An 8,590-nucleotide genomic window follows, 5' to 3' on the forward strand; every position below is an offset into this window, starting at 1 on the left:
ATACTAATTGCATCTGCATATAATCAGTCAGCAACCCTCTTTAAAATGAGCTGTCTCCTCTTGGAAAAGGAGGATACAGAGGTCTATCTGAAGGGATATGCTGAGGAATTTACTAATTTTCTGGAAGACAAAATCATTTCAGTTCATTCCCAATTATATATCAGCATGGTTTCTGGTCTGGTGGAGGCACCTGGGGCAGACTCTTGAAATGATTTGACTCTATTGCTCCTGAGGAAGTGGACAGCATTCTAGGGAGTAGGATCACAAGCACATGTTTCAGATTCATGCCCTTCCTGCCTTGGGAGGTGACATGGGGCTGGATTCAGGTGGTGATTAATGGTTCCTTGTGGGAAGGGGTGGTGGTCCAGCTTTTATTAAAGGGGGCTTTGGAACAATCTCTTGTTAAGAGGTCATCATTAGACTCCATCCTATTAGATAATTTTCATCCTGTCTCCAATTTTTCCTTTCTGGGGAAGATTGTTGAGGAGGGAGATATGTGGCAGCTTTATATGTTCCTGAATGAAATGAATTACATGGACCTTTTCCAATTAAAATTCTAGCCATATCCTTAGCAAGAGAAATTGGGTAAAAGATTTCTCTGATATTTTTTTCCCAGGACAAAGGATTTCTTCAACATGGGGGGCGGGCAGAGAGAGGGAGGGAAATGTAGCATTGGTGCTGGAAAAAGCTAAGGAGAAGTTCCCACATGATATCCTCTCTTGGGATTTGAGAGCAGTTTTAAAAAAACAAGGAGGCTGCAAATGGCTGGAGATATGAAAGTGAGAGCCAGGTTATGTGCCCACCTGCCTGAAACTAGAGAAAGCATAAGCATGCTATACTCACATGGGAGATATTTTATGAAATATTCTTTTTCTTTTAAAGCATTTTAAAAGCAAGATCTTGTTCATCAGACTGAGTAATAATGGGGAGAGATGCAGGAGTTCTCTACTCAGTAATAGCACTTTATGGCAAAAAGACAGTAAATTGTGAGTCAGCAAATTAAAAACCCAGTCAATCCAATAATTATAACACTGGAATGGTCAAATAGTAGTGTCTTTTACAAACAGTAAAATAAACCTTATCTACATTAAGAGTTTTAAATCATAGCAATCCATCTCCCACCTCCACTTTTTGGTGACAAAGTTGTCAGGTCGGCATGCCAGGAAACTTTTCGATCTCCCACTGGCTGTAAAGTTTGTTTCTCAGTTGATGTTAGGATAGTTAAAGTCCTCCAATATTACAGTGATGTGCTTCCTGTAGATCTTGGCTAATTAATTGGTAAAAAGTTCATATTTTCTGCACTTGGTTGGGTGACCTGTACTATACACCTATGGCAATGTCATTTCTTTTTCCCTCTAATATTCACCTAAATACTTTCAAGAAGGCTTTCATCCATAGTATTGTGTATTTCTGTAGAGGTGTAGCAATTCTTTACATACAGTGCAACTCCTCCCTCTATTTTGAGTTACTTCTGTTTCTTTTGAACAATGTATTTATCTCCTTATAGCAGTATGTTCCAGTCATGGGTTCCATCCCATCAAGTTTCAGTAGTAGTAACAATATTGTATCTACCTTCATGTTCTTATAGGACTTCAAGTTCTCCCTATTGGTTACCCAAACTTAGCCCTTTACATTGCCTTTGTTCCTATGCCTCCTATTTCATATCTAAATCCCCTTCCTTCTCACCACTCCCTTTCTCATTTTTCTGATTAGTTGTCTTGGGGATTATGCTTGGAGTCTGGTATCTTGATTGTTTTCTTCTAATTTTAAAGTCCTTGGGATTCTTGATTCATGTCACAAGCACCTACAAATTATACACATATAACATTCAACAATGAGCGAATAAAATAGATCATAGAAATATAGCATGTGTCAAAGTATGTAGCATAAATAGGATTAAAACTAAATGACACTTGCCCAGTATTGGCCATATCGATAGCATTTTCTCTTGACATCATGAGGTCTTATTCTGTACATGTTGAAGGACATTGTATGCATGGTACCATGTATGAGACAGATTGTTTTTCTCCACATTCACACAGAGTACCTTCTGTAGGGAAGCCTCATTTTCTTAGATTGTCCTTTGATCTTCCTATCCAAGCATGCAATCTATTTAGCAATTTCTATATACACCAAGACTGTTCTTGACCAGGTAGCAGACAGTCATATGATTGTGCATAGTCACCTGGTAGCTCCTTACTTGCCTATGGAACTATGGAAGGTGAGTCCTTGGGCTGAGCTGAGCTAGTTGTTTTCCAAACACATTCTTCCTGCTGCTTGTGAGGTGCAGTACAGAAATCCTTCCTGTAGGTAATGTAAATCAGGGGTCCCCAACCCCTGGTCTGTGGACCAGTACTGGGCCGCGGCATGCCAGCAACTGGGCCGCACAAACAAGCAAAGCCCCATCCATGAGATGCAGGCAACACAGAAAACCACACAACTCTCTGGTCTGTGGAAAAACCTCTGTCCACAGAAGCGGTCCCTGGTGCCCAAAAGGTTGGGGACCTCTGATGTAAACCATAACCCCAAAATCCCAAGTTCTCTTGGCAGCAGAATTGTAGCAAATATTAAATATTTTATTGCATTAAATATGTCATTATATGTATTATATTAAATGCTTTATTATATTAAATATTAAATTAAATAGTTGTATTTAATTTGTGCAATTTAGCTTCTAAATCTTCAATAGGGTTTTCAGAACTGGGCTGCAAACATCTAAATATCACTAAATGGCAGCAAGGAGCAACATCTTTCAATAGCTCTCATCATCAGGTAGCTGTTTGGGTTTGGAAGCCCATATCAAGTGAAGTAATTGGAATAAACTCATAGTTTATTAGCATGGTTTGATTGTGCTCTTGTCAAAATATCTAGAAAAAATGTCTAAATATTTCTGGAATTTTCAACCAAAGATGTATTGAAATGGTGCTAAGCACTGCTTAAACCGAGGTCCACTTGCCTGAGTGTAGAATACAGTGCACACCAACAGAACATCAGATCTACTGAGTGAAAGCTAATAAGCCCCACTGTGATTTGAAGTGTTAACCTGCAGGGCTTGACTGAGGAGCTTCAAGTAGAAAAAGACAGCCGACTTTGCTGTAGTATTGCCTTGACATTGATGGTAAGGTGGGAAAAGAGGAATAGATTTCTTTTACTTTATTCATTTGCGTTTGCATAGCCTACCATCAAAGTCTTATATATCAAAGTAGTGCTGTAGTTCCCTGGAGTTATACTATTATTTCAATGCAGTACTGTTAGTGAGCTGGCAGTGCATCATCTCTGGTTCTCAGCTGCATCCTGTTGAATTCAGCATGGGGATACTCAGCGCACATAAGCTCATTCAAAATGAGCTTTCTATGCAGACTAAAGAACTATAGAATCATCTCTTTAAATGGCCAGCTATGATTTAGCAATATATTAGTCTTTTGATAGAAATCCCAAACACTTTATCGCTCAGTAATTGGGTCGCTGCTGTATGTTAGTAGTTGGACTAGACCCGACATTGCACTTAGTGTTAATCTCTTATCACGACACATACTGATGATGCAGAGTTATGTTGTTATGCAGATTCCGATAAGAAATCACGTAAGAGTACTTCAGGTTGTATGATATTTTTAAATGGATGTCCTGTGTACTGGCATGTGCGTAAACAGAATTTTGTTTCTTGTTCATCTACTGAAGCTGAATATGCTTGTGTTTCAGATGCATGTAATTCTCTAACGTGGTTTGATGCTTTAGTCGCAGATATCTGGACACATCCGATTCGACCGGTTTATATAACTGAAACACGGTTTACAGGGTCAAAGTGTAGACACATTGACATCCGTTATCAAAATATAAGACAAGTAGTTAAACAGGGTTTTGTGAAATTGCAGTATGTGCCTACACATGATCAGATTGCTGATATGCTTAACAAGCCACTTCCTGCAGCCCAGCATGAGTATCTGCGTAAGAAAATGTGTCTTATCTGAGTTCTGCTTTACTGACAAAGAAGGGGATGTCACTGTGTTTTTATGTGTTTGTCAGCAAGCATGTTGCAGTCTGCTCTCTGCAGCTGTGCTGTTATCTTATCATTGTAACCATGGTGAGTGTCACATGTTCAACCATGTTTTGGTTTCATGTCTGGTTCTACTATTATGTGCGCATGTCCAAACAACGTTTTGCTTCTTCTTTTCTTTCTCTCTTTGCTGTCTGGTGAGACAGAGCATGTAGTCAGTTAAGAGTCTTTCTTTTATTTCCTGATTAAAGTTTTTATGGTAGAATATGTTTTGGGTTTTCTTTCTTTTACCTGTTGTTCACCATGCGTCAAATGAACCACGGTTCATCGACTTCTGATAAGGAGTTTTTTATTTACTCCTTTGACAGATATGACATCATCTACTGTATCACCACTCTACCACACAGTCCTTTCAGCAGTTCCAAGAAGGCTCCACACCCATTTGCACTACTCAGGTGACCCTGATGACACAGTTAAACCCACAGGCCTTAAGGATTCTCTAAAACAGACATGTCAAACTCGCTACGTCACATGACATTGCACGATGTATTGGGACTGTTTTTTGCAATTGCCAGCAATGGGGTGGGCACGGCTTCCAGATGATGCATCTGGCCCACAGGCTGGCAGTTTGACACCCCTGCTCTAAAAAAATGCAAATTACCAGCTGTCTGCAAGGAGTATAAATCCTTCCATTCCCCACCATCCATTCAGAACTGAAGAAGCTTCTTGGATGAGAAGCAAAACATCTTCAAAGAAAAACAAGAAAGTCCAGTTGCCTCATGAAAAAGCAATTTTGGGATAACTATGACCTGGATGACTGAGAATCTCCATCGACTTTTGATAGAATACTAACATGTCAGAAGGAAGGTAAAATTAGGGCCTTTTCATAGGCTTCTGGTAAAAGCCGTAATGATATAATACATTTCATGATGTCAGCAAACAAGTGGCACAAATTATGTAATTTGCATCTTAAGTTACCTTGCTTCATCTGTATATTTAGCTATCATTTAACTTGCAAATGTATCATTTTTTTATTTCTGAAAATATCAACTTGTAAAGAAAAATAGGAAAAACCTGGAAGATTACCTGGGAATACTTTTGCTTTCTATATGTGATTGTCACTAGTGATTTTTAATGTATCAATTATTATTTTTTTATTAAAGAGTTTTACAAAAACAAAATTTTACAATATATCCCCAAATCCCTCCCACCCCAAACCCACCCACTTCTCCCCCACTTCCCAGAGCTAAATACAGGATTATAGTTACAATAATCATATTCTAAATAAAAATTATGCATAATATACAATTAACCAAATTCATAATGCGCTTTAACTCTCTTTTAACATAACTATAAACAACGTATCAATAACAATATCCCACTAAAATCTACTCATAAGCTAAATGGAACTTTTTAGTCCCATATTTGTTTTGAATATAATTTATCCATCTCCTCCAAACTGAAATATATCTTTCCTGTGAATGATCCTTCAAATAAGCAGAAATCTTAGACGTTTCTGCAAGATTCGAAACTTTAAACACCCATTCTTCCACAGTGGGCAAACTATCCTTCTTCCAATATTGTCCCACCAGTAACCGTGCTGCCATTATCATGTTCAACATCAGGTTAGTTTCTTTAACATCACAATCTACAACAATACCCAATAAAAACAATTGCGGGGAAAACTTTATCTTTCTCTTAAAAATCTTTTGAATGTTCCACCAAATTTTAATCCAAAAAGCTTTTATATTCCTACAAGTCCACCACATGTGAAAATAAGTAGCTTCTAAACTACCACACCTCCAACATTTAGACTGTAAATTAGGATACATGTTGGACAACTTCTTGGGATCCAGATGCCACCTATAAAACATTTTATAAAAAAGTTCTCTTAAATTTTGAGCCTGGGTAAATTTAATGTATCAATTATTTATGTGTAAGTACAGAAGCCTGTATAATTTCACTCATGTACACTTATGTATAAGTTCATGTTCTATGGAATTCTTTGTTCTCTTCATATTAGTATGTTTGTTTCTCATCAGCACTTTTATTTCCAGAGAAATACCCTTCTATTTTAACTTCCCATAACCATAATCTGCTTTGTCTGCTGTTTAATAGGAAATCAATGCTGTTGTAATACAATGAAATTAGCATTGATTTATTTCATTGTAACTGGCAGCTAAACCAATAAGATATTGGTCAACATGCTCACAGAAAGTGGCCCAACTGGTCTCCCCAATGTGTTTGTGTGTGCGCTAATAATTAAATGCAATATCTGACATGAGGTTTGCAGATGATACTGACAAAATGTCAGGTACCAAAAAATTAATGGGAAAAAAAGGAGGAGGGGGAGGAGGAGGAGGAGGAGGAGGAGGAGGAGGAAGAGCAGCAGCAGCAGCAGGAGGAGGAGAGACAAGACCCTAACCATCCCATTAAAATTTGTTATTGAGTTAGGATGGTATGTTCAGCACATTCTTGCTTTACATATTCTTTCTGGGATGTGAGCTGACTGAATATAGCAATAAAACCCACCAAACCCATGTAGGAGATATTCACAAGGGAAGGGTTAAAGAGGATGGTTAAACTATATTATTTTAGGAGAACCAGCATAGCTATATTTGTGTGTACTATTTTCATGGCTTAATTAACTTAGTAGTATGTGTGTCCGTTATTTTCATGGCTACATTTTTCTTGTAGTAGATTCTTCAAATGGTTTTAAAATTGTCTCTGTTCTTTCACCAGTATCACTTCAATAACTGCTTTATTGTAGGCTTTCATATTTTTAGTAAATATAATCGTTACAAAGAAAAAAGGGATTTTTTGGTAGAGGAAGTTTGCCATAGCACTTAGTGACCACTGGAAACATGACTAAATAAAGCCAGGGGACATAATTGGCACAGTGATATCAAAAGACTAACAACTTTAAAGATCCAAGGGTGGTAATTCATTTTTTTTTCCAGATCAGGATCACACTTTTGGGATGTTTTGCCTATCCTCTTAGAGAATCATTAGATATTGAAAGAGAGGAAGTTAGCCATAGAAGAAGGACTGCAGGAAACAGATAGGCATGTTAGGAACCAATCAGTCTAATCTGTGGACAGCATTGACCAGCATTGGAATGAGAATAGATTATCCCTACCAGCTGTGTGGCAATGCAACATCTTTCCCCTGGGTGAGGGAAAGAAAATATTTCTCTCTCCATCTCCCCCTATCATACCTTAATAGATAAATATCAAGGTAAAGTGAGTCAATTACTAAATATGTGTGATTATGTAATTATGTAAATATCATAATTTATCTAGCTGTGTCAAGTACCTGACACAATGTTATTTTATTGTCAAATTTATATGGTCACCCATCTCGCATAAAGTGACTATGAGCAGCATACAATAAAACCAAAAACTAAAACAATAAACATGGATAACTCTCATGAGAGGGAAGATGTAGCATTTGTCTGATTATATATTTTGATGCCAACAAGGTGTCTTTGCTGAGGAATCAATCCACTCCATCTAAGAAAAATAAAGGTACTTGTTTTTAGCAACAATGAGGACCATAAGAAGGATGGAAAGCAAACCAGAAGCTAAATTATGTTGTTCATGATCCTCACTTATTCTTCCTTTCCTGGTTGCATGGCATAAGAACAAGAAATTATTCCACACTACACCACCAATAATCCAACCCACGTTACCACTCAGGCTTTACTAAAACCACGAGATCCCATCTTGAGTAGTTTGGATCATGTTACTATGCAAGATAATGTAGGAAGAGAACTATGTTAGTATATGGTTTTTTAAAAAAATAGGAGGAATCAGATTTTTCTGGAAAAGATACTCTTTTTTTTTTTTACTGGAAATAAGTTTATTTTCTTGGATACTGCCCAAAGGAAACAATGCCTAGGTACTGTGTTCCTAATAAGCATGTATTCTGGTTTTATGAGGATGTTATTGCTAAATGAGATTCCTGGATTTAAGCCTGCTTTGCCCCTTGCTTATTAACAATTGAATGGGTGAAGAAGAAAGGTAACTATAATAAATTGCCCATCATGGACAAGTTCAAACTGTTAAAGGTGATTTATGAAGATATTTTTTATTTAAAAAATTGGTTTGCTTTTTTATTTGTTTTCTAAAATATCAGGAGTAAACATCCAGAAGCCTTTGTCCATGGGTTGGTATAGGGAACATTCTGGATACATGTTTATAGTAACTATATTTATGCCTTTCAATGGGAATCACTACGCCTTGGAAGCTTCTCTTTTGCTGGTAACAGCATTAACTAATCATATCCAGGCTGGCAGGAGGAACATGGTCCAGGTGCCATCAGCTAAGGAATGCCAGTTGGTAGGACCCGGGAAGAGGGCTTTTTCTGCTGTGATGCCCTTTCTCTGAAACAGCATTCTCTATGAGATTAGATTAACTCCAATTCTGTTGGCCTTTTGCAAGGTCCTAAAAGCCTGGTTTTGTTCCCTGGAAGCTATTTTAGGATACTTGACCGCTATGCATTTTTGTTTTATACTATATGTTTTATTGGTTTTATTTATTTTATTGTAAGCTACCCAGAATCACATATGTCAGATGGATAGCTATATAAGTCAAA

This window comes from Vipera ursinii (genome assembly GCF_947247035.1).
Source record: "Vipera ursinii genome assembly, chromosome: 3".
Taxonomy (NCBI): domain Eukaryota; kingdom Metazoa; phylum Chordata; class Lepidosauria; order Squamata; family Viperidae; genus Vipera; species Vipera ursinii.